This window comes from Camelus ferus, chromosome 7, assembly GCF_009834535.1.
Source record: "Camelus ferus isolate YT-003-E chromosome 7, BCGSAC_Cfer_1.0, whole genome shotgun sequence".
Taxonomy (NCBI): domain Eukaryota; kingdom Metazoa; phylum Chordata; class Mammalia; order Artiodactyla; family Camelidae; genus Camelus; species Camelus ferus.
Window position 1 is genome coordinate 165799 of NC_045702.1, and position 26158 is coordinate 191956.

At 41.5% G+C, this 26158-nt stretch overlaps 1 pseudogene; it reads left to right on the top strand.

The window, feature by feature from the left end:
* The window catches only part of LOC116665081, a 100536-nt pseudogene that overhangs the window by 942 nt on the left and 73436 nt on the right, over positions 1-26158 (top strand).

Sequence of the window (26158 nt, forward strand, 5' to 3'; positions counted from 1 at the left end):
ATATCACGAACCTTTATCACCTATCAGTTAGGAAGTTTTAGAGGTTTTAGGAGATCTGTGCCAGACATAGGGCAAAGACCAAATACGTATTTCGTATTATCACAATATCATCCTGTAGGGCCCATCATCTCTTTCGGGGACTCGTGTTCATGATAGCTTTGGTGTCAGTGAGCTCAAGAAGTATGTTCCAGGACAAGCAAGCTCATTTTACTTCTTGTTTAAAATTCTTACCTAGCATCTACCCTAAATATTCAGACCCTGTGCTAATTGACTGTTATTGAAGAACAGAGTATATACCTGTTAAGTTCAACAGAATGGCAGTGGTATTGGTCACTGAATATGTTTTTAGAAATTTGTTTTACAAGAACAACAACAAAATATTCTTAAAGGAACCAAACTAAAAAGTCATCTTACTGGAGACAGAAATAACAATCATTTATGAATGTGATTTTTTTTTATTGAGGTATAATTGAAGACAACAGACTCACCGTTGAAAGTATACAATTTGATCAGTTTTAGCGCATGTAAATACCATTAAACCATCAGCACGATTATGGTGGCAGACATTTCCATCGTTCCTAGAAGTACCTAGTGCCCCTGTGCAAACATCCCTCCCCCCACACCATCTGCAGACAAACACCAGTCTGCTTTCTCTCACTGTAGATTATGTCAACCTCATTTTTCTCAAATACGTGTACAAAAATTTGCAGTTGAGTAAAATCAGAAATTTGAATTTTATGTTTTCTTTAGGAGCAAAGATGTGAAAATTCTGCATAATGTCATAAAAAATAAACTGGACTGTGATATGAACAGAGTTTGCTGATCTTGACCTGCAGCAGGATAGCTCAGGAAACAGAAGGGTTTGTGCTAGAGATTTTACCGGTGCTTGTAGATCGAGCCATACATTCTCGTCTCTCTCATCAGAGCATATCCACCAGGGAAGGTAAGTTTTACTGTTAAAACTAAAATCTGGATTCTTTATTGTCTGTGGTGGAGAGCTGTAATTGCAGTAAGATAAGAATTAAATATATTCATTTTATTATTCAAATAAGCAATTATTTGAGTTAGAAAATTGGCATTTCCAGCTAAATTGATTGCATTTTTAAATTGAGGTACCGTTGGCTAAGCGAGATCAGTTAGATGGAGAAAGCCAAACACCACATGATTTCTCTCATATGTGAGTTAAAAAAACAAAAAAAAATATATAGTAAATGAACAAACCAAACTAAACATAAACACACAGATAGAGAGAACAGAGTAGCAGTTACCGGAGGAGAGGGTGGGGGAAGGTAAATGGGCCAACTGTGTTATGGCGTATTTTGAAGATTCGTATACAGGTATGAGTACCAAAAGAAGTTTTGTTTATTTTTAAACAGAATTAGTTTTAACAACATTGGACTTCCACAAAGCTCTTCAAGGATTTATTCCTGCATCTCTGCGAAATGTCAACCTGCATAAACCTAGGGACTTGGGCTGGGATAAGATTGGTGGATTACATGAAGTTCGACAGATACTCATGGATACTATCCAGTTACCAGCCAAGGTACTTAAAAAAAAAAAGTCAAGTACTACCTATACGCAGAAGAACCACTTGGATCATTGGTTCTGGCTTTATGTGTTGGCTTGCCTAAGCTTAGTTTAATTCAGTAAACTAAATACCAAATAAATGCCCAGCCCTAATTTGGTACTTTAACAGATTTTTAAAGTATTTGATACATTCCTTGACCGTAAAGAATGCTAGGGTGATATTTATAAGAAATACATTTTGGTGTGAATTTCATAATTCTTGTGTTTTGAATCATTCAGATTCTACTAAAACAAATGAACTGTCAGCTAGGGTTGAACAGGAACAGATGGGAGTAAACTAGGGGATGAGAGAGTCATCTAGGTCCACAGAACTGATGATTAAATCAGATTTCCAGGCTCTTGGTGCCACCCTAGAAAGGCAGAGTTAGCAGGCAGCATAGACCAAACAGATGGCAGGATTAGGGTGGCAGATGTAGATTGTTCTTTAGAAGATCAAAAGTAGAATCTAGGAGGTGGTATGTTTGAAACAGAAACCTGAGAGTTAAGAATCTTTGCATGAGATCAGAGACCCAAGCAAAGAGGTGAAGAACTGGCTGAGTAAGGACCCCAGTTCCATGGAACTAGATGGCGAGTCCTGGGAACTGTCGGGTGGGGCCCAAGGCATACCTGTTTGGGAGGTGAGAACCTGTTTGGGAGAACATGGGCATGGGCGTACTTGCCAGCAGGATCATGACCCCACATGCTGAATCTGGGCACCAGGTAGTCAGTATCCAGATATGTCCGTATCAATCTGCATATGTGCTGGCTTTGGAGCCTCTTTCAGATTAGAATGTAGGTCGAGATGAGGTTGGAATCTTGTCAACAGGTAGGACTAAATAGGCATACCTAATAGAGGAGGCCAGGAGATTGCTAACAGTAGCCTGCTGTTTGGCTCACCTGTTAGTTCAATTTGGTGCTTTAGAAGGAGAGTTTAGAAATGATTGCTTATTTAGCATGGAGACTCTTGGGTGATTTTACTGTTTGTTGTCATTACACATGCTTCACTATTTCTTTTCTTTCTTTGATTGAATATATTTGAACATACATAGCTGTGTAGCTGTCATAACTTGCCCCATATACCAAGTGGAAGGCAGTATTCTTGTTAAAAGATTGGTTTTTATTTTCTTAATGTAGTGGGGGTTTTTGTATGTCTGTCTGTTTTTTGGATGGCTGCTTGGAGTTTATTTTCTACTTGGTGCAAGGCACAGGGTTATGAGGTGTCAGGAAGACTCTCATGTGGCTTGGAGAGTAACGAGTGGGGTTCTCTCAACTTCCTTTTTGGTGTTTTGCTGTTTTGATAATACAGAACCCTGCTTCTTCTGGCTGTAGCCTGCTTAGTCTTGTGGAGGAGAGGGAAGGGGCTCTTATGAGCCCAGCACCTTGGAAAGCAGCCTGGCAGCTGGTGGCGGCCACTCGGAATGAGGGACCAGAGGTGGTTTTGCCAGGCTGGCCGCCAGTCTGCTGCTTGCCCACGACTTCCCAAGACAGGTCACAGGTGATCATGCCGGTAGAGGTCTGGGGCGATTCCGAGTGCTCTGGGGACTCCAAAACCGTGGCCATGAATGGAGAGTGGACTTCCAGAAAAAGCTAGCCCACCAGTGACCCGGGTCGGCTTTGAGGAGACCCAAGTGGCAGGGGATGGCTTCCCCAGGGTACTCTGCACTTCCGCAGGAGCTTTTACTGGAAGTGGGGCCTGGGCAGCACTGGTAGCAGTCGTAGGTGGCCACGAGCGAGCCGCTGGAGGGGTGGCTACCGAGCTCTTGCCTGTAGGCTGGTGGAAAGCTCAGCAGCGACCGCTCGTGGGCCTTGGCGCATGATCACAGGTGGCGGGGACTGGACGCTAGGCCACTGAGCCCATTTGCAGAGGTGACAGCAAGGGACCACTCCATGACTCGGACGCACAGGCTTAATGTAGTACTTTTATGATGTTTTTTTTTAAAAGCGGGAAAAAGTGAAAAGAGCTTCTGATGCATTTATATGCGTTATATGTAGAATGTATTCCATGCTCCAGTTGAGAAAAAAATCTGTGGTAATTCCTTTGAGTTCATTTGTTATCTTAAGTAGGAATTTTTTTCTATCATTGTAATGTTAATAAAGGTGGCAGTTGTTACCATCCGAATATTTTTTTCTATATATTGATCTTTGGCTGCTGCTTAAGTATTTCTTTTAGACTAGATCTCTTTGTCATATTTTTGTATTTTTTCAGTACCCAGAATTATTTGCAAACTTGCCCATACGACAAAGGACAGGAGTACTATTATATGGTCCTCCTGGAACAGGAAAACCTTAATAGCTGGAGTAATTGCACGAGAGAGTGGAATGAATTTTATTAGTGTCAAGGTATGTTTTGCGTTTATGTTTTTCTCTTTTTTTAACTGAGGTTAAATTTATGTACCATATAGTTAACTATTTTAAAGTAGACAATTCAGTGGCATTTAATGCATTCACAGTGCTGTGTAACCACCACCTTTCTCTAGTTTCAAAACTTTTTTCATCCCATTCTTCCTTCTCCCATCTCCTATCTCTGGCACTCTCCAATCTGCTTTTTGTCTCTATGGATTTGCCTGTCTGAATATTTCATATAGAAGGAATCATGCAATATGTCACCTTTTGTGTCTGGCTTCTTTCACTTTGCATGATATTTTTAGGGTTCATCCAAGTTGTAGCATGTGTCAGTACTTCAGTTCTTTTATGGCTCGATGATACTCAATCTTTTTTAAGGTGGTATGGAAATGCCACAGTTGCTTATTCATTCACCATAGCTGGACATTTGGATTGTTTCCACTTTTGGCTATTATGAATAATGCTGCTATAAACATTTGTGTACAGTTTCAGTATGGAGTTTTGTTTTCATTTCTCTTGAATATCTGTATACCCAGGAGTGTAACTGCTGGGTCATATGGTAGTTCTGTGTGCAACTTTTTGAGGAACCACCAAACTAATTTTCACAGTGACTGTACCATTTTACATCCCTACCAGCAGTGTGTAAGTGAGCATACCTATTTCTTCATATCCTTGCCAGCAACATTTATGTCTCTTTATAGTCTCATATTTGGAGAACCAGCAGGAGCAGCAATTTATCTATTAGTTAAGCTGTGTGGGAAATTGAATAATGAGGCACTTCTCTTTTGTAGGACTTGTGTTCTTTGGGCAGATCTTCATGCATTGAAAAATAGAATTATGCAAAATATTCAGATAAAAACAAACTATACTTGAAGGGGAAAGAAAACCTAGGAGACCAGGGGCTGGAGACCACACTGAGGCAGGAAGCTGGGGATTTTATGGTTCTGTTATTTGTTGGCTATATATCACCCTTGCTTGTGTCACACTAGGTCTAAGTTTTCTCACATATAAGGAGAGTGTGGTAATTAGAGGACACGCTGCCAGGTCATTTCGGGCAATGATTCCCTGTCCACCACTGTGACTGGGGTGTGTTGTTATGATCTGGGGTCTGATGTCTTCTTTGTACAGGTTCAGCACCCCAGCAGTATTAGTTTATCAAGGAGTGGTGACATTTCAAAGCAAAGGAATCTTATGCAGGTTTCCCCGCCACCCTGTTTCTCCAAAGCATTTTTGTAAACCTTAATGGCATAAAGCAAAGAAGCAGTTAGACACACCTCACTAACAGGTGAACAGAACAGATCGCAATAAAGCACAATCACAGACACGGCCCGGAGCCTTGGCGGCTTGATGCCAAGATGCTGAGCGCAGTTCCCTGGCAAGGAGCCCTGCGGGGCCGCTCTCCCTGATCAGGGTGCGCGCTGCCACCGCAGCAGCTCACGGAGAAGCGAATGTTGAACGCTATTCTCGCCTTACACCTTTTTTCATAAATGCGAACATTTCTTCGTATTTCTTTCAGTTAGTGAAAACAGGTACTAGTGTAGGTCTTTCATAAAAGTGAAGTGGCATAAAGTAAATTTTCAGAAAGCAGAGAATACCTGTATTGTAGTCTTATTCAAAATTGATTTACAATCTGAAAGCCAGTTTAGCAGTTTGCAATTAGGTATGTTTGCCCTTTTTTTTATCACATGAGTTTTTGTGAGCTGGTTACAGGGGTACTCTGGTAATGATGGAGATGCACTGTAATTTTTAAATTTTCCTGTCTTCTTTTTTTGGATTTTGGAATAATTATGACCATACTTTTTTCACTTGTCACTAGGATATAGTTTTTTACTGTTTTTTCCTAAAACCTTATACTTTTCAAGTATAGAGCTTGCAAATATTGTTGTATATTAGATTGTTCCACTAGGGAGGACATCCTATCTATCCCCTTTAGCAAATCTGCAGATCACAACTTGGAGTGAGTTCTCAGTGCAAAGGATTCCTTAGAGAGCTGATTCTAGGTGGGTCGGGGGGTGGATCCTGGGAGGCACACGTCAAAGACAGGCCTTTCGCTGGCACCAGTATGCTGCCTTATTCCTGATATTTTGCCTTTGTTATTTCTTGTTCCTTCCTCTGTAGTTCTCTGACTGTGTTGAGAAAGTCTGATTACATACTGGCGTGTTAATAGGGATCTAGATGGCTGAGTATTAGAAATTCTTTATTTTGGTCACATATCCTGATCAGTATTTGGTCTTTCTGAGGTAATGATTTTTCACTGGAGATCCCTGTAGGGCCTATTCAGTTTTCACAAATATTTCACTATAAGGAAAGATTGTCCTTATTATTGACTTTGTTATATGTAGTAAAGTTTGTTTTGAAAGTTTTTTCAGTTGATTTTTAGGAAAAATTATACATTCTCCAACTTCTGTACAAATAAATTGGTTTCTGTAATTGAAGACACTGATTAAAGTAATTCATGTCTTATTACATATTTTCTGGAGTCTCCAGAGATAGACAGAACATTTTCCTTTTTCAAAGCATTCATTAGTTTACTAAACAAATAATTGTTCAGTGCTTATGATGTGGCAGGTGCTGTTGTTGGCCCTGGCAATTGACTATTGATCAAAGCTGCCTTTTCAGAGCTTGTATTCTACCAGTGGAGGGCGACAGTAAGCAGGTAGACACATGGAGTATATACTGTACTGTCAGGTGGTGGCCGGTGCTGTGCAGGAGGACAGCAGGAGAGGGAGGTGCAGAGTAACCAAGTGGCTCACACACAGGGCTGTCAGGCAAGGGCTTTCTGAGGATGTGGGGTCCCGTCAGAAATCTAAAAGAAATGAAGCAACGAGCCATGAGACTATCTGGGGACAAGTGTTCTACGCAGAGGATACACCAAGTATAGAACTTGTGGTATGACGTTAATTCCAGCCATATTAATTTTTTACATGTATTTGACAGAAATCCATTTAGTTATATTAAAATTTTTCCATTATTGCATTAAGACTTAGTCATGCACAAAAATTATATTTTGTTTTTAGATAATTTTCATTCTAATTTAATTTTATTTTCCCTAACAGGGGCCAGAGTTACTCAGCAAATATATTGGAGCAAGTGAACAAGCTGTTCGGGATATTTTTATTAGGTTGGTTCCCTATGAATGTTTTTTAAGTAACTGGACTGTGTGTTTATTGATCAGTCAATGCTTTTTGTTCTTCACTTACTTTTTTGAAAAATTGATGTTTGAAACCTATGATTTATGTGGATTATTAATAAGCTAGGGAAAAAAGATTTACTTTTTCACCAAATACCACTTAAATATAAAACATTTTTGATACTAAGTTTTGGAAGTTATTTGGCTCTACATTTACATTAGAAATATTCCTGGGGAGGGTAATAGCTCAGGGGTAGAGTGTGTGCTTAGCATGCACAAGGTCCTGGGTTCAATCCCCAGTACCTTCATTAACAAAAAAAATATGTAAATAAACCTAATCACCTCCCCCCCAAAAAAAAATTAAAAAAAAAGGAATATTCCTGAAATGCTGCAAGTGTAATCATAAGTGGTTATTCAGAGGAATCTCAAACCATATGAAGCATAGTTACCCAGTTTATCTCTTTTATAAATTAAGATTCCATGTGGCCAACTTGGTTAAAATAGAGTATAATTATTACTGCATTTATACAAAAATACATATGAATACAGAAGCTTAAGAATGAAAATAATATTTAAGTGTGATGGGATTATAGGGAGCTCCTAAATGAAAAAGCTACTTTGTTCTATTCTAAAATTTATTAAAAAACACGGAGTTAGAATATATATAATGTACATATATATTTTAAAGAATAATAAATTGAACTTGTATTTCCACCACCCAATTTAAGAACTAGAACATTACCAAGAAAGCATTACTACAGAGAATGTCAACCATGTATTGACAAAAGGTTCAATTTACCAGGAAGATATTACAGTTCTAAAATTATATGTATCTAATACTGTAGCTTCAAAATATTTAAGGCAGATATTTATGGAACTGGAGAAATTGAGAAATCCACCTTCATAGATTTTTTAACACAGTTTTCAATAATTAGAAAAATAAATAAATAAAAATTCAGTTTAAAAAAAAAGTAAAAACTTAGACTATTTAAACAACATAATCAGCAAGGTTGATGTAAGCATGATTGGAACATGTACCCAACAACTAGAGAATACACATTCTTTTCAAGCACACCTGGAACATTTTTGAAAATTGGCTATATGTCATGCCATACATAGCAGTTGCAGTTTCGAAGAAACAATATCATATACCCTCCATTCTCTGAAAACACAGTTAAGTTAAGTTTCTCAAAGAAAGGCTAACCCCCCCCATACATTTAAATATTTAAAAAACTCTTCTAAATTAATCATAGGTGAAGGAAGGGATCATAATGGAAAATAATTGGCACTGAATAATAATAAAAATCTGTTTATTAAAATTGTGGATGCTGTAAAACTTATTTCAAGGGAGAAAAGAATTATACTTATTCCAAGAAAAATTTTTTTTTCTAAGAATTTTTTAATTCTTAGAAAACAGATCAAAAGTTAATCACTAGGTATCCATCTCATGAAATTAAGAAAATACAGATATAAATGAAAAAAAAATTAAAAGGGAAATAATAAAGATAATGAAAATTAGTGAAATAGAAAACAATTCAGTAGAGAAGTTCACAAACCCAAATTTTTTTGTAAACTTGATCAGCAGGACTGATCAGGAAGAAGAAAGGAAGGTTGAATAAACAATAATAAGGATAAAAGGGATGACTATAGATATACCAGAAATGTGAAAGATAATAAGGATCTATTATTAAATATTACACTTAATGCCAATGCATTTCAAACTTGGGTGACATAGATAAAATATATTTGATCAAAATCGAGCAAAAGAAGAAACAAAATCTGAAAAGTCCCATAACCATAGGAAGAAAATGAGTCTTTCGTTAAAAATCCTTGCACAAGTCAAACATCAGACCCAGCCGGTTTCCTAAGAGAGTTTTGCCAGACGTTCAAGGAACAGGTAATTCCAGTCTGTTGTTGGCCTCAGATTTATCTTATTTGCCATACAGTTAGTAAGATATGTTGGGGGTTTTTTTTTCAATCAATGTGACATTTTGTTTTGTATTAGGGGTCATTCTCCAGACATTTAGTCCATCCTGTTACCAGAGATAGAACTTATGTTCTCTTCTTTTTAATTAAAACAAAATTAATTAATAAAAAGTTGGAGTTCAAGTTAGAAAAAAATGTATGTAAGAAAAAAATGTAGGTAACTGAAATATAGAGAGCCCTTATAAAACAATATGAAAATGTTGAGCTTGCCAATTTTAAATGAACAAAAGCCATGAGGAGACATTGCACAAAAGAAGTACAGGTGACCAGTAAGCATATGATTAAAAGTTTAGTTGCAATAAGAATCAAAGAAGCATTTCACTTACTGAATAAGGCTGTTTTTCATTTTAGTCGCTGTCCAGAAGGCATGAGTGTTCCCTGATCTCTCCAAGACTCAGTTTACTGAAAACAAGGACAATTACATATGCTTTGCCTTCCTTAAGGGTTTTTTGTGAAGAATTAAATACATAAATATATATGTGTATACAGATATATATAGGTATGTGAAATTACTTTGCAAACTCTGAACCCCTATTCAAATATGAAATATTGTTTGCTTTCCCAGAGCGCAGGCTGCAAAGCCCTGCATTCTCTTCTTTGATGAATTTGAATCCATTGCCCCTCGACGAGGCCACGATAATACAGGAGTTACAGATCGCGTAGTTAACCAGTTGCTGACTCAGTTGGATGGAGTAGAAGGCTTACAGGGTAATGACTGTAGATACAGAAATATCTTCTTATAACAAAATTTCACCAGGATTTATTAGAAAATTTTTATTTTTGTCCCCCCAGGTGTTTACGTATTGGCTGCCACTAGTCGCCCTGACTTGATTGACCCTGCCCTGCTCAGGCCTGGCCGACTAGATAAATGTGTATATTGTCCTCCTCCTGATCAGGTGACAGTTTCATATTCAGAGTCCAGAAACCCAACAAATGCTAAACTCTCCTTGTGAACGTTACTTCTGTTAGGTAATAGCAATTGTGCTTAGAAGACCAGCTTTAGGCAAAGACCTTAGTCACTTTTTCTCACAACATAAAAAGATTCTGAATTAGATACGAAACCTCTTTGGCCCAGTCATTCCATGCAAGTCTAAGAACTGGCATCTTTCAGTGGTGGCTAATTGGAAAAAAAGAGAAGGAAACCCAAAGTATTGCATGTCCACATTCCCTGTGTTCAAAGATCACACACCTCATCATCCTGACAAAAGACCGATACAGAACCAAGCATATGACTAGGAAGCATTGTCTATGCAGGTTATGTAGAGATGCGACTTTTAACTGTTTCTAGTCCTATGTTGTTCCAGCTCTTGTTCCCAAATTCAGAAAGGAATGAATGACAGAAGAAATAGACAAATGAATAGTCAAAGGTATAAAATGTGTATCATAAGTAGCTATTATTTAATTTTCCTTTTGAAACACTTTCTTGGCTGATGTGCCCAAATCTAGCGAGTTAGCACTGTCTGAATAAGAAATGATGTACACTGAATACTTTCCTTTCCACGTTCCTTCTGTTAGGGAGAAAGTTCCAAGGAGGATAGATGTAGACTAGTTGGTACATTCCTCAACTTTCCTGTAAAGCTTATTAGATATATATGTTAATATTTTTTAAAAATCGTTAAGATATACTTTAAAATAATATTTAATTTTGTGTTTTATTTGTTAAATCAATTAGCTTTTCTCCCTTCAGGTGTCACGTCTTGAAATTTTAAACGTGCTCAGTGACTCTCTACCTCTGGCAGATGATGTGGACCTTCAGCACGTGGCATCAGCAACTGACTCCTTCACGGGAGCTGATCTGAAAGCTTTACTTTACAATGCCCAGTTAGAGGCGTTACATGGAAGGCTGCTGTCCTGTGGACTCCAAGTAAGTTATGTGAGGAAAGCGTTACTATGGTGTCTTATGAGTGATAGGAGCAGTTCAATGTCAAAATTTCACCCTTAAAAAAAATTTTTTTTAGACAATGTTCATAAAACTGTATAGAAATTCACCTTAAGTTGAATGTACTACAGTTGGAATATTGGTTTTGCAGAGAATTTGTAATTAATTACATGAAGAGTTTGGTGTCGTGTTTCTTTAACATCACCATACTATTGGCAAAATACGCTGGCTTGTGGAAGGGTATTATTTAAATTGGGGTATCATGAATTATATTGAGGTTTTAAATTTGTTTGTACTTTAATTTTTTTTCAATCAGCAAAGTTATTTTGAAGCTAAAAGTGTTCCAGATCTGGCCAATAGGAGCCAATTTTAAGATGGCTTCTGTGCCCTTTTGGTATGGCCTTGTCATTCTTTGATCAGTTACTTACTTCCCTATTCAGCTAGATGTTCTCAGTTTATCTTGTACTGTGTCTGTACTCAAGCCCTAGAATCAGCCTTTCCTCTAAGGATAATATTTTAATTTTTGCAGCAAATAATTTGAACTCTGCTACATTGTGGACTTTATCATTATTTTCTAGGAAGTCTTTTTCCTGTATACTCTTCTCCCCTACAATTTTTTGGAGACTGTTGCAGGGGCTAAATTCAGATACTGCCGAATTTTTGCTATTTGTTTTGGCAAGCCATTGGAGTTTTTTCTCCCCTGTTCATTAGCAGAAAATGTGTTTATTTGTAAAGCACATTATAATGTTAAATCAACCATGTTATGGAGTACTATATTATTTCAGAGTAGAAAAGTAAGAATTAGAAGACAGAGACATGAAAATAAAATCCAGAGGTCTGAGTCCTCAGTTTGTTACTTTGGGGAAGATGGTTGGCAAATTATCTACACATTCATCTTGCCTTTCCTTATTTTAATAATTAAAATTTTATGATGTGCTTCAGAACCATTATTGAATCGATACGAGCTTTTGTGAAAAATGCCTCAAGCTTCCTTGTACTGGTCTATTGGGATGCTGTCTGCGTGGTCTATTGCTGAGTTATGGCTTCTGTAGAGCTTTACAACTGGTTGTCCTTTTGTGTGTTTTAGGATGGAGGTTCCAGCTCTGATAGTGACCTAAGTCTATCTTCAATGGTTTTTATTAACCATAGCAGTGGCTCTGACGATTCAGCTGGAGATGGAGAAAGTGGCCTAGAGCAGTCCCTTGTTTCTCTAGAGGTGTCTGAGATGCTGCCAGATGAATCAAAATTCAACGTGTACCGGCTCTACTTTGGAAGCTCTTATGAATCAGAACTTGGAAATGGAACCTCGTCTGATTTGGTACCTTGTGTAACACGTCATTGTACACTTCTGAAATAGAAAGCCGTATGTGGGTATAATTTCTATCCTAACCAGCCCCACGTAATCTTTCTGCTTGGTTGGTTCTTTAGTAAAATAGTCTTTTCTTACACTAATTAGTCATTTTCATTCCCTGTTAAGAAATGTGAGAGCTGGCAGCACGGGGGCGCCAAAAATCCAGTGCTTGTGATTCCCCTTTGCTTTCTTTCAGGTTTATCTCCTTTCATTAGTGGTTTTAAAGCATCTTTAGTAGCAGATCCATTTTATGTCAGACTCAAATTCTGTTATTGTAAAACAGTTGAGTATAATGATAAATTTGGTACAAATTTTGACAAAAAAATGTTACCTATTTGTAATACTGCTAGTGGAAAGTGTAAGCACAGTGAAAATGTTAGTAGTGATGTTTCAACAAGGAAAATGTTCAGATTAAATGTGGGCGATATCATTATTTTTCTAAGTTAAAATAGCATTCAACACATCCCAAAAAATTTAACAGTGGTTCACTGTTGCTTTATTGGTAAACATAACATTTTTACATATATTTAGTTATATTTTGGTAAATTTCCTTTATTTAGAAAATATAAAAATATATATATATAGGTTTAAAAAAATAAAACTAACCCATTTTTATTCTCAAGAATAGTAAGCTATTTAATTCCAGTCTTTGTTTTCTATTTCATACTTTATATATAGAAGTGTCCCAAACTTTAGTATAACTGTTTCCTGAAAACTGAGAATAAGACTCATTTGGGACCTCTCACTAGGGCATTATTGTGGTGGGTTTAATAGCAAAACTTTAACAAACCTTGCATTATGGCAGTTTTCACTCTGTGGTTGTTCAACAATATAGATATAGATGAACCTTTATGGAATGTGAACATATTTTAAACTTGCTTAATTTCAGTTAATTAAAATGTAAGCTTACCCATGTCAAGATACTGTAACTTTTGTTTCTAATTTTATCTTTGATACATAATTTTTTTCTCTCCTGCTCTTTTCCCCTCCCTTCCTCCTCTCATTATTATACTTAACCCTGCAGAGCTCGCAATGCCTGTCAGCACCAAGTTCCATGACTCAGGATTTTCCTGGAGATCATGGGAAAGATCAGTTGTCCTCACGACCACCAGTGTTCAGAGCAGCTTCACAAGAGGGTTATCAAGAACTCACCCAGGAACAAAGAGATCAACTGAGGGCAGAGATCAGTATTATCAAAGGCAGATACCGGAGCCAAAGTGGAGTATGGCTTTTCCCTCCTCGTTACACTTGTAAAATTTTTTAAAACCTGCTTTCCTTTTTTTTTTTAAGTTGTTTTTCTCTTCGATATGTATTATTTTATTTCTAAATGAGCTATATTTATAAACAAGGGACTGAAAATATTGATCATTTAAATGGTTATGTGCTAACAATTTTTATTAATCTTATGAGAAATCAATGTATAAATGAGCAGTCTCCTAAAAAAAAAAAAAACAGACAAGAAATGTCACTTGGATTCCGTTTTTCGTTGTATCTCGAAGTTAACTTTTTCTCCTTTTATTTAAGGAGGATGATGCCCCTACCCAACCAGCACCACTGAGAACCAGTCTAGCTATTCATCAGGCACATTTAATGACAGCACTCAGTCACACAAGGCCATCCATCAGTGAAGATGACTGGAAGAATTTTGCTGAGCTGTAAGTAACATTCTGATTCAGAAGTATACATATTATAGGTGACAGTTATTCAGACTTTAAAATTTCCTATTTAAAATCACAAATATTTCGAGTATTTAAAAGCATTTGTTTAAATACATGGCTACTAAACACCCCAAAACCTCAGGAATGTAAAGTCAAAGATGAATGTTCATTACAGATAAATTGAAATATAATCAAATGAATTGATTAAGAAATTGGTTTAATTTTGAAAGCATTAAAAGAAAATCAAAAACACAAAATGATTCCAGTATATAGTTTGCAAACATTATGAAAAATACACTTCTTCTGGTTTCAAAAAATTTACATTTTATTCTCAAGAACAGGTACATACACTAACATTTATTCACTTGTGGACCATGTTTAATACACATTTGGATATATACACATCTTATAGTTGTCTCTGTAGCAGTTTAGGATCTGAGACCCGTAGAATGGGGATTCAAGGTCAGTGTTCAACTTAAGTCAACTCAAGAAATGTATTCCTGCTCTTCACAATTTACAAATCTTTCTTGTATAGTTTGGCTGTACTCTGGGATGTGCATGCATATGTATATTGGGAGGGTGGAAAACTTCTCCATTCCCTTCTAGCTTCTTTGGTTCAGTCTAATAGTTAAATTGACATAGGATGAATTAACAGGAGAAAAATTTAATTTCGTACATTCAAGATCCTTGCAAAAATGAGACTACAGGCAGTCAGAAGGTTGAGGCTTATATGCTATCCTGAGGTATGGAGAGAGGGGTGGGACTTCAAAGAAGGGGAGGGCAATTCACAGGAAGATGTGGAGGCCAGAGCTGTGAAAAACATATGCTTGCCCAGCCATGAAGGTGAGTATTATGAGATAAAAAGTTATCTATGGTAATAGCACTCTTACTGGTACAAGGCCCTTATTTAAGACACAGAGACAGAAAGAGAGAGAAACTAGCCGCCGCCTCCTCAATTGAAAACACAGACACACTAGCCTCAAACTCCTCCATTACATAGACAGACAATTAGATAGACACAAACTAGCTTCCTCTTCCTCCTTGATTAGATAGATTGATACATAGACACACAGCCTCCTCCTACATATAGATACATAACCAGATAGACAAACAGACATACCTGCGTCCAGCTTCTCCTCCATTAGATAGACAGATAAACACCCAAGCCTCCTCCACCTTCTCAAATAGAAAGACTACAAGACAGATAAACAAACTAGCCTCCTCCTCCACTATTAGATACAGATAGACACATAGACATATAGGCAAACACACTAGCCCCTCTTCCTAAACATACACACACTAGCTTTCTCCTCCATTACATAGATAAAGAGACACAGACACAAAACCATCCTGGTCCTCCATTACATGGACACACAGATAGACACACTAGCCTCTTTCATTAGACAGACACACTATCCTCCTCCTCCATTTGATAGAGATAAGACACATAAAAAAACATTATATACACACTAGCTGCCTCCTCTTCCACCATTAGATACAAAACTACATACATACATAGACAGACAAACACTAGCATCTGCGATTAGATATATAGACACACTAGCCTCTTCTCCTCCATAAAACAGACAGACACATACATAGACAGACACACTTGCCTCCTCTTCCTCTACATACGGAGAGAGATGGACGCACTAGCCCCTCCTCCTCCATTAGAAAGACAGATAGACACATACACCGAGCAACAGCCACACTAACGTCTCCCTTCTCCTCTATTAGACAGACAGACAGGCAGACTAGCCACCTCTTCGTCCTGTTCAGATACAGACAAAAACACACACATAGATACAAGGAAACACTAGCCTCCTTCTCATTTTTACATAACGAGAGAGAGAGAGAGAGAGAGAGAGACACACACAGATAGACACACTCGCCTCCTCATCCTGTTGAGAGAGAGAGAGAGAGAGAGACACACAGGTAGATACACGGAACACTAGCAACCGCCTCCTCCTCCTTCTCCATTACATAGATACACACATAGACAGACATGATAGATAGATGGATAGACAGGCACAATATCATCCTGTTCCTTCCTATTTACATAGACACATAGACACACAAATAGTTATACACACACATACATACCAGACACTCTAACCGCCTCCTCTTCCTGCTTAGAGTGTGCGAGAGATACATACAGATAGACACACTAGCCGCCGCGTGTGTTTAGATACGTAGAGAGAGTGAGAGAGACACACACAGATCGATAGACACAGGAGCCTCCTCCTCTTCTTTAGACAGATGGACAGGCACACTAGACTCCTCCTCCATTTGATAGATAGGAAGACAGACAGACAAACACTAGCGTCCTCCTCCTCCTCTATCACATAGATACACACAGATAGAGAGGTAGACAGACACACTACCCCTCCACCTTCATTAGATAGACAAAATGATCAACACACGGACACTTAGACACACTAGCCTCCTCCATTAAATACGTAGATATACAGATAGATGGATAGACACCCTAGCCTCCTCCTCCTCCATTAGATAGATACAGACAGACAGACACACTAGCCTGCTTGATTAGCTAGACAGGCACACCAACCGCCTCCTCTTCTTCCTCCATTACATAGAAAGACAGACAGACACTGTGCTCCCCCAGTAGACGGATATATAGACACACTAGCCTCCTCCTTCTCCTCCATTAGATACACAGATAGACAGACACACTTGCCTCCTCTTCCTCTACATAGGGAGATAGATGGACACACTAGCCCCCTCCTCCTCCTCCATTAGAAACACAGACACACACACAGACCGAGAAACAGCCACACTAGCGTCCTCCTTATCCCCTATTAGACGGACAGACAGACAGACAGACAGACTAGCCGCCTCTTCGTCCTGTTGAGATACAGAAAGAAACACACACAGAGATACAAAGACACACTAGCCTCCTCCACCTCCTGTTTCGATAGAGGCAGCGAGAGATACACACAGACAGATAGACACACTAGCCTACTCCTCATTTTTAGATAACTAGAGAGAGAGAGAGAGAGAGAGAGAGAGACAGACAGATAGACACATTAGCCTCCTCATCCTGTTGAGAGAGAGAGAGAGAGAGAGACACACACACACAGGTAGACACACGGAACACTAGCCACCTCCTCCTCCTCCTTCCCCATTAGATAGATGGATAGATAGACAGACAGACAGACAGAGAGATACATAGCCAGACACTCTAGCCGCCTCCTCTTCCTGCTGAAATAGAAAGAGAGTGTGCGAGAGATACACGCAGATAGACACACTAGCCGCCGCCTCTGTTTACATACGTAGAGAGAGGGAGTGAGAGATACACACACAGATCGATAGACACAGGAGCCTCCTCCACCTCTTGTTTAGACAGATGGACAGGCACGCTAGCCGCCTCCTCCATTTGATAGATAGCAGGTCATACAGACAGACAGACACTAGCGGCCTCCTCCTCCTCTATCAGATAGATACACACGCAGAGATAGGTAGGTAGACACACGTATAGACAGACACACTACCCTCCTCCTGCTTCTCCATTAGATAGGTGGACAGGCACACTAGCCTCCTCCACTAGGGACATACAGAGACAGATACATAGATACACAGACACATTAGCCTTCTCCTCCATTTGATAGAGGAAGAGGAGGACGCTAGTGTGTGTTTGTCTGTCTGTCCTCCTATCTATCAGATACATACACACACAGAGATAGACAGATAGACAGACCTATAGACAGACACACTAACCCCTCCTCCGTTTGATTCATTGATAGACACGCAAGGCTCCTCCTTCATTAGATAGACAAAATGATCAACACACGGACAATTGGACACACTAGCCTCCTCCATTAAATACGTAGATATACAGAGAGATGGATAGACACCCTAGCCTCCTCCTCCTCCATTAGATAGATACAGACAGACAGACACACTAGCCTGCTTGATTAGCTAGACAGGCACACCAGCCGCCTCCTCTTCTTCCTCCATTAGATAGAAAGACAGACAGACACTGTGCTCCCCCAGTAGACGGATATATAGACACACTAGCCTCCTCCTTCTCCTCCATTAGATACACAGATAGACAGACACACTTGCCTCCTCTTCCTCTACATAGGGAGATAGATGGACACACTAGCCCCCTCCTCCTCCTCCATTAGAAACACAGACACACACACAGACCGAGAAACAGCCACACTAGCGTCCTCCTTATCCCCTATTAGACGGACAGACAGACAGACAGACAGACAGACAGACTAGCCGCCTCTTCGTCCTGTTGAGATACAGAAAGAAACACACACAGAGATACAAAGACACACTAGCCTCCTCCACCTCCTGTTTCGATAGAGGCAGCGAGAGATACACACAGACAGATAGACACACTAGCCTCCTCCTCATTTTTAGATAACTAGAGAGAGAGAGAGAGAGAGAGAGACAGACAGACAGATAGACACATTAGCCTCCTCATCCTGTTGAGAGAGAGAGAGAGAGAGAGACACACACACAGGTAGACACACGGAACACTAGCCACCTCCTCCTCCTCCTTCCCCATTAGATAGATGGATAGATAGACAGACAGACAGACAGAGAGATACATAGCCAGACACTCTAGCCGCCTCCTCTTCCTGCTGAAATAGAAAGAGAGTGTGCGAGAGATACACGCAGATAGACACACTAGCCGCCGCCTCTGTTTACATACGTAGAGAGAGGGAGTGAGAGATACACACACAGATCGATAGACACAGGAGCCTCCTCCACCTCTTGTTTAGACAGATGGACAGGCACGCTAGCCGCCTCCTCCATTTGATAGATAGCAGGTCATACAGACAGACAGACACTAGCGGCCTCCTCCTCCTCTATCAGATAGATACACACGCAGAGATAGGTAGGTAGACACACGTATAGACAGACACACTACCCTCCTCCTGCTTCTCCATTAGATAGGTGGATAGGCACACTAGCCTCCTCCACTAGGGACATACAGAGACAGATACATAGATACACAGACACATTAGCCTTCTCCTCCATTTGATAGAGGAAGAGGAGGACGCTAGTGTGTGTTTGTCTGTCTGTCCTCCTATCTATCAGATACATACACACACAGAGATAGACAGATAGACAGACCTATAGACAGACACACTAACCCCTCCTCCGTTTGATTCATTGATAGACACGCAAGGCTCCTCCTTCATTAGATAGACAAAATGATCAACACACGGACAATTGGACACACTAGCCTCCTCCATTAAATACGTAGATATACAGAGAGATGGATAGACACCCTAGCCTCCTCCTCCTCCATTAGATAGATACAGACAGACAGACACACTAGCCTGCTTGATTAGCTAGACAGGCACACCAGCCGCCTCCTCTTCTTCCTCCATTAGATAGAAAGACAGACAGACACTGTGCTCCCCCAGTAGACGGATATATAGACACACTAGCCTCCTCCTTCTCCTCCATTAGATACACAGATAGACAGACACACTTGCCTCCTCTTCCTCTACATAGGGAGATAGATGGACACACTAGCCCCCTCCTCCTCCTCCATTAGAAACACAGACACACACACAGACCGAGAAACAGCCACACTAGCGTCCTCCTTATCCCCTATTAGACGGACAGACAGACAGACAGACAGACAGACAGACTAGCCGCCTCTTCGTCCTGTTGAGATACAGAAAGAAACACACACAGAGATACAAAGACACACTAGCCTCCTCCACCTCCTGTTTCGATAGAGACAGCTAGAGATACACACAAACAGACAGACACACTAGCCTCCTCCTCATTTTTAGATAACTAGAGACAGACAGAGATAGAGAGAGAGAGAGACACAGATAGACACACTAGCCTCCTCATCCTGTTGGGAGAGAGAGAGAGAGAGACACACACACACATAGGTAGACACACGGAACACTAGCCACCTCCTCCTCCTCCTTCCCCATTAGATAGATGGATACACAGACAGACAGACAGAGAGATACATAGCCAGACACTCTAGCCGCCTCCTCTTCCTGCTGAAATAGAAAGAGAGTGTGCGAGAGATACACGCAGATAGACACACTAGCCGCCGCCTCTGTTTACATACGTAGAGAGAGGGAGTGAGAGATACACACACAGATCGATAGACACAGGAGCCTCCTCCTCCTCATGTTTAGACAGATGGACAGGCACTCTAGCCTCCTCCATGAGACAGATACATAGATACACAGACACAGTAGCCTTCTCGTCCTCCTCCATTACGGAGATAAATAGAAAGACAGATGGACAGACAGACACCCTAGCCTCCTCCTTCTGCTCCATTACAGAGACAGACAGATACTCAGACACACTAGCCTCCTCCTCCTCCTCCTGCATTAAATACATAGATAGTACATACATAGTTAGAAACACAGACAGACAGACAGACACACTGGATTCCTGCTCCTCTGCAGAGAGATAGTTAGACACACTAGTCTATTCCTCCTGCATTAGACAGACAGGCACAGTACCCTCCTCCTGCTTCTCCTTTAGATAGGTGGACAGGCACACTAGCCTCCTCCACTAGGGACATACAGAGACAGATACATAGATACACGGACACAGTAGCCTTCTCCTCCATTTGATAGAGGAGGAGGAGGACGCTAGTGTGTGTTTGTCTGTCTGTCCTCCTATCTATCAGATACATACACACACAGAGATAGACAGATAGAGAGACCTATAGACAGACACACTAACCCCTCCTCCGTTTGATTCATTGATAGACACGCAAGGCTCCTCCTTCATTAGATAGACAAAATGATCAACACACGGACAATTAGACACACTAGCCTCCTCCTCCTCCATTAGATAGATACAGACAGACAGACACACTAGCCTGCTTGATTAGCTAGACAGGCACACCAGCCGCCTCCTCTTCTTCCTCCATTACATAGAAAGACAGACAGACACTGTGCTCCCCCAGTAGACGGATATATAGACACACTAGCCTCCTCCTTCTCCTCCATTAGATACAGAGATAGACAGACACACTTGCCTCCTCTTCCTCTACGTAGGGAGATAGATGGACACACTAGCCCCCTCCTCCTCCTCCATTAGAAACACAGACACACACACAGACCGAGAAACAGCCACACTAGCGTCCTCCTTATCCCCTATTAGACGGACAGACAGACAGACAGACATACTAGCCACCTCTTCGTCCTGTTGAGATACAGAAAGAAACACACACAGAGATACAAAGACACACTAGCCTCCTCCACCTCCTGTTTCGATAGAGGCAGCGAGAGATACACACAGACAGATAGACACACTAGCCTCCTCCTCATTTTTAGATAACTAGAGAGAGAGAGAGAGAGAGACAGATAGACACACTAGCCTCCTCATCCTGTTGAGAGAGAGAGAGAGAGAGAGACACACACACACATAGGTAGACACACGGAACACTAGCCACCTCCTCCTCCTCCTTCCCCATTAGATAGATGGATACACAGACAGACAGACAGAGAGATACATAGCCAGACACTCTAGCCGCCTCCTCTTCCTGCTGAAATAGAAAGAGAGTGTGCGAGAGATACACGCAGATAGACACACTAGCCGCCGCCTCTGTTTACATACGTAGAGAGAGGGAGTGAGAGATACACACACAGATCGATAGACACAGGAGACTCCTCCTCCTCTTGTTTAGACAGATGGACAGGCACGCTAGCCGCCTCCTCCATTACATAGAAACACAGACTGATACGTAGACATGCTAGCCGCCTCCTCCATTTGATAGATAGGAGGACAGACAGACAGACAGACACTAGCGGCCTTCTCCTCCTCTATCAGATAGATACACAGGCAGAGATAGGTAGGTAGACAGACGTATAGACAGACACACTACCCTTCTCCTGCTTCTCCATTACATAGGTGGACACGCACACTAGCCTCCTCCACTAGGGATATACAGAGACAGATACATAGATACACAGACACAGTAGCCTTCTCCTCCATTTGATAGAGGAGGAGGAGGACGCTAGTGTGTGTTTGTCTGTCTGTCCTCCTATCTATCAGATACATACACACACAGAGATATACAGATAGAGAGACCTATAGACAGACACACTAACCCCTCCTCCGTTTGATTCATTGATAGACACGCAAGGCTCCTCCTTCATTAGATAGACAAAATGATCAACACACGGACAATTAGACACACTAGCCTCCTCCATTAAATACGTAGATATACAGATAGATGGATAGACACCCTAGCCTCCTCCATTAAATACGTAGATATACAGATAGATGGATAGACACACTAGCCTCCTCCTCCTCCATTAGATAGATATAGACAGACAGACACACTAGCCTGCTTGATTAGCTAGACAGGCACACCAGCCGCCTCCTCTTCTTCCTCCATTAGATAGAAAGACAGACAGACACTGTGCTCCCCCAGTATACGGATATATAGACATACTAGCCTCCTCCTTCTCCTCCATTAGATACAGAGATAGGCAGACACACTTGCCTCCTCTTCCTCTACATAGGGAGATAGATGGACACACTAGCCCCCTCCTCCTCCTCCATTAGAAACACAGACACACACACAGACCGAGAAACAGCCACACTAGCGTCCTCCTTATCCCCTATTAGACGGACAGACAGACAGACAGACTAGCCGCCTCTTCGTCCTGTTGAGATACAGAAAGAAACACACAGAGAGATACAAAGACACACTAGCCTCCTCCACCTCCTGTTTCGATAGAGGCAGCGATAGATACACACAGACAGATAGACACACTAGCCTCCTCCTCATTTTTAGATAACTAGAGAGAGAGAGAGAGAGAGAGAGAGGGACAGATAGACACACTAGCCTCCTCATCCTGTTGAGAGAGAGAGAGACACACACACACAGGTAGACACACGGAACACTAGCCACCTCCTCCTCCTCCTTCCCCATTAGATAGATGGATAGATAGACAGACAGACAGACAGAGAGATACATAGCCAGACACTCTAGCCGCCTCCTCTTCCTGCTGAAATAGAAAGAGAGTGTGCGAGAGATACACGCAGATAGACACACTAGCCGCCGCCTCTGTTTACATACGTAGAGAGAGGGAGTGAGAGATACACACACAGATCGATAGACACAGGAGCCTCCTCCACCTCTTGTTTAGACAGATGGACAGGCACGCTAGCCGCCTCCTCCATTTGATAGATAGCAGGTCATACAGACAGACAGACACTAGCGGCCTCCTCCTCCTCTATCAGATAGATACACACGCAGAGATAGGTAGGTAGACACACGTATAGACAGATACACTACCCTCCTCCTGCTTCTCCATTACATAGGTGGACAGGCACACTAGCCTCCTCCACTAGGGATATACAGAGACAGATACATAGATACACAGACACATTAGCCTTCTCCTCCATTTGATAGAGGAAGAGGAGGACGCTAGTGTGTGTTTGTCTGTCTCTCCTCCTATCTATCAGATACATACACACACAAAGATAGACAGATAGACAGACCTATAGACAGACACACTAACCCCTCCTCCGTTTGATTCATTGATAGACACGCAAGGCTCCTCCTTCATTACATAGACAAAATGATCAACACACGGACAATTAGACACACTAGCCTCCTCCATTAAATACGTAGATATACAGAGAGATGGATAGACACCCTAGCCTCCTCCTCCTCCATTAGATAGATACAGACAGACAGACACACTAGCCTGCTTGATTAGCTAGACAGGCACACCAGCCGCCTCCTCTTCTTCCTCCATTAGATAGAAAGACAGACAGACACTGTGCTCCCCCAGTAGACGGATATATAGACACACTAGCCTCCTCCTTCTCCTCCATTAGATACACAGATAGACAGACACACTTGCCTCCTCTTCCTCTACATAGGGAGATAGATGGACACACTAGCCCCCTCCTCCTCCTCCATTAGAAACACAGACACACACATAGACCGAGAAACAGCCACACTAGCGTCCTCCTTATCCCCTATTAGACGGACAGACAGACAGACAGACAGACTAGCCGCCTCTTCGTCCTGTTGAGATACAGAAAGAAACACACACAGAGATACAAAGACACACTAGCCTCCTCCACCTCCTGTTTCGATAGAGACAGCGAGAGATACACACAGACAGACAGACAAACTAGCCTCCTCCTCATTTTTAGATAACTAGAGAGAGAGAGAGAGAGAGAGAGAGACACACACACACATAGGTAGACACACGGAACACTAGCCACCTCCTCCTCCTCCTTCCCCATTAGATAGATGGATACACAGACAGACAGACAGAGAGATACATAGCCAGACACTCTAGCCGCCTCCTCTTCCTGCTGAAATAGAAAGAGAGTGTGCGAGAGATACACGCAGATAGACACACTTGCCGCCGTCTCTGTTTACATACGTAGAGAGAGGGAGTGAGAGATACACACACAGATCGATAGACACAGGAGCCTCCTCCTCCTCATGTTTAGACAGATGGACAGGCACACTAGCCTCCTCCATGAGACAGATACATAGATACACAGACACAGTAGCCTTATCGTCCTCCTCCATTACGGAGATAAATAGAAAGACAGATGGACAGACAGACACCCTAGCCTCCTCCTTCTGCTCCATTACAGAGACAGACAGATACTCAGACACACTAGCCTCCTCCTCCTCCTCCTGCATTAAATACATAGATAGTACATACATAGTTAGAAACACAGACAGACAGACAGACACACTGGATTCCTGCTCCTCTGCAGAGAGATAGTTAGACACACTAGTCTATTCCTCCTATATTAGACAGACAGACACAGTACCCTCCTCCTGCTTCTCCTTTAGATAGGTGGACAGGCACACTAGCCTCCTCCATTAGGGACATACAGAGACAGATACATAGATACACGGACACAGTAGCCTTCTCCTCCATTTGATAGAGGAGGAGGAGGACGCTAGTGTGTGTTTGTCTGTCTGTCCTCCTATCTATCAGATACATACACACACAGAGATAGACAGATAGAGAGACCTATAGACAGACACACTAACCCCTCCTCCGTTTGATTCATTGATAGACACGCAAGGCTCCTCCTTCATTAGATAGACAAAATGATCAACACACGGACAATTAGACACACTAGCCTCCTCCTCCTCCATTAGATAGATACAGACAGACAGACACACTAGCCTGCTTGATTAGCTAGACAGGCACACCAGCCGCCTCCTCTTCTTCCTCCATTAGATAGAAAGACAGACAGACACTGTGCTCCCCCAGTAGACGGATATATAGACACACTAGCCTCCTCCTTCTCCTCCATTAGATACAGAGATAGACAGACACACTTGCCTCCTCTTCCTCTACATAGGGAGATAGATGGACACACTAGCCCCCTCCTCCTCCTCCATTAGAAACACAGACACACACACAGACCGAGAAACAGCCACACTAGCGTCCTCCTTATCCCCTATTAGACGGACAGACAGACAGACAGACATACTAGCCGCCTCTTCGTCCTGTTGAGATACAGAAAGAAACACACACAGAGATACAAAGACACACTAGCCTCCTCCACCTCCTGTTTCGATAGAGGCAGCGAGAGATACACACAGACAGATAGACACACTAGCCTCCTCCTCATTTTTAGATAACTAGAGAGAGAGAGAGAGAGAGAGAGAGAGAGACAGATAGACACACTAGCCTCCTCATCCTGTTGAGAGAGAGAGAGAGAGAGAGACACACACACACAGGTAGACACACGGAACACTAGCCACCTCCTCCTCCTCCTTCCCCAGTAGATAGATGGATAGATAGACAGACAGACAGACAGAGAGATACATAGCCAGACACTCTAGCCGCCTCCTCTTCCTGCTGAAATAGAAAGAGAGTGTGCGAGAGATACACGCAGATAGACACACTAGCCGCCGCCTCTGTTTACATACGTAGAGAGAGGGAGTGAGAGATACACACACAGATCGATAGACACAGGAGCCTCCTCCTCCTCATGTTTAGACAGATGGACAGGCACTCTAGCCTCCTCCATGAGACAGATACATAGATACACAGACACAGTAGCCTTCTCGTCCTCCTCCATTACGGAGATAAATAGAAAGACAGATGGACAGACAGACACCCTAGCCTCCTCCTTCTGCTCCATTACAGAGACAGAGAGATACTCAGACACACTAGCCTCCTCCTCCTCCTCCTGCATTAAATACATAGATAGTACATACATAGTTAGAAACACAGACAGACAGACAGACACACTGGATTCCTGCTCCT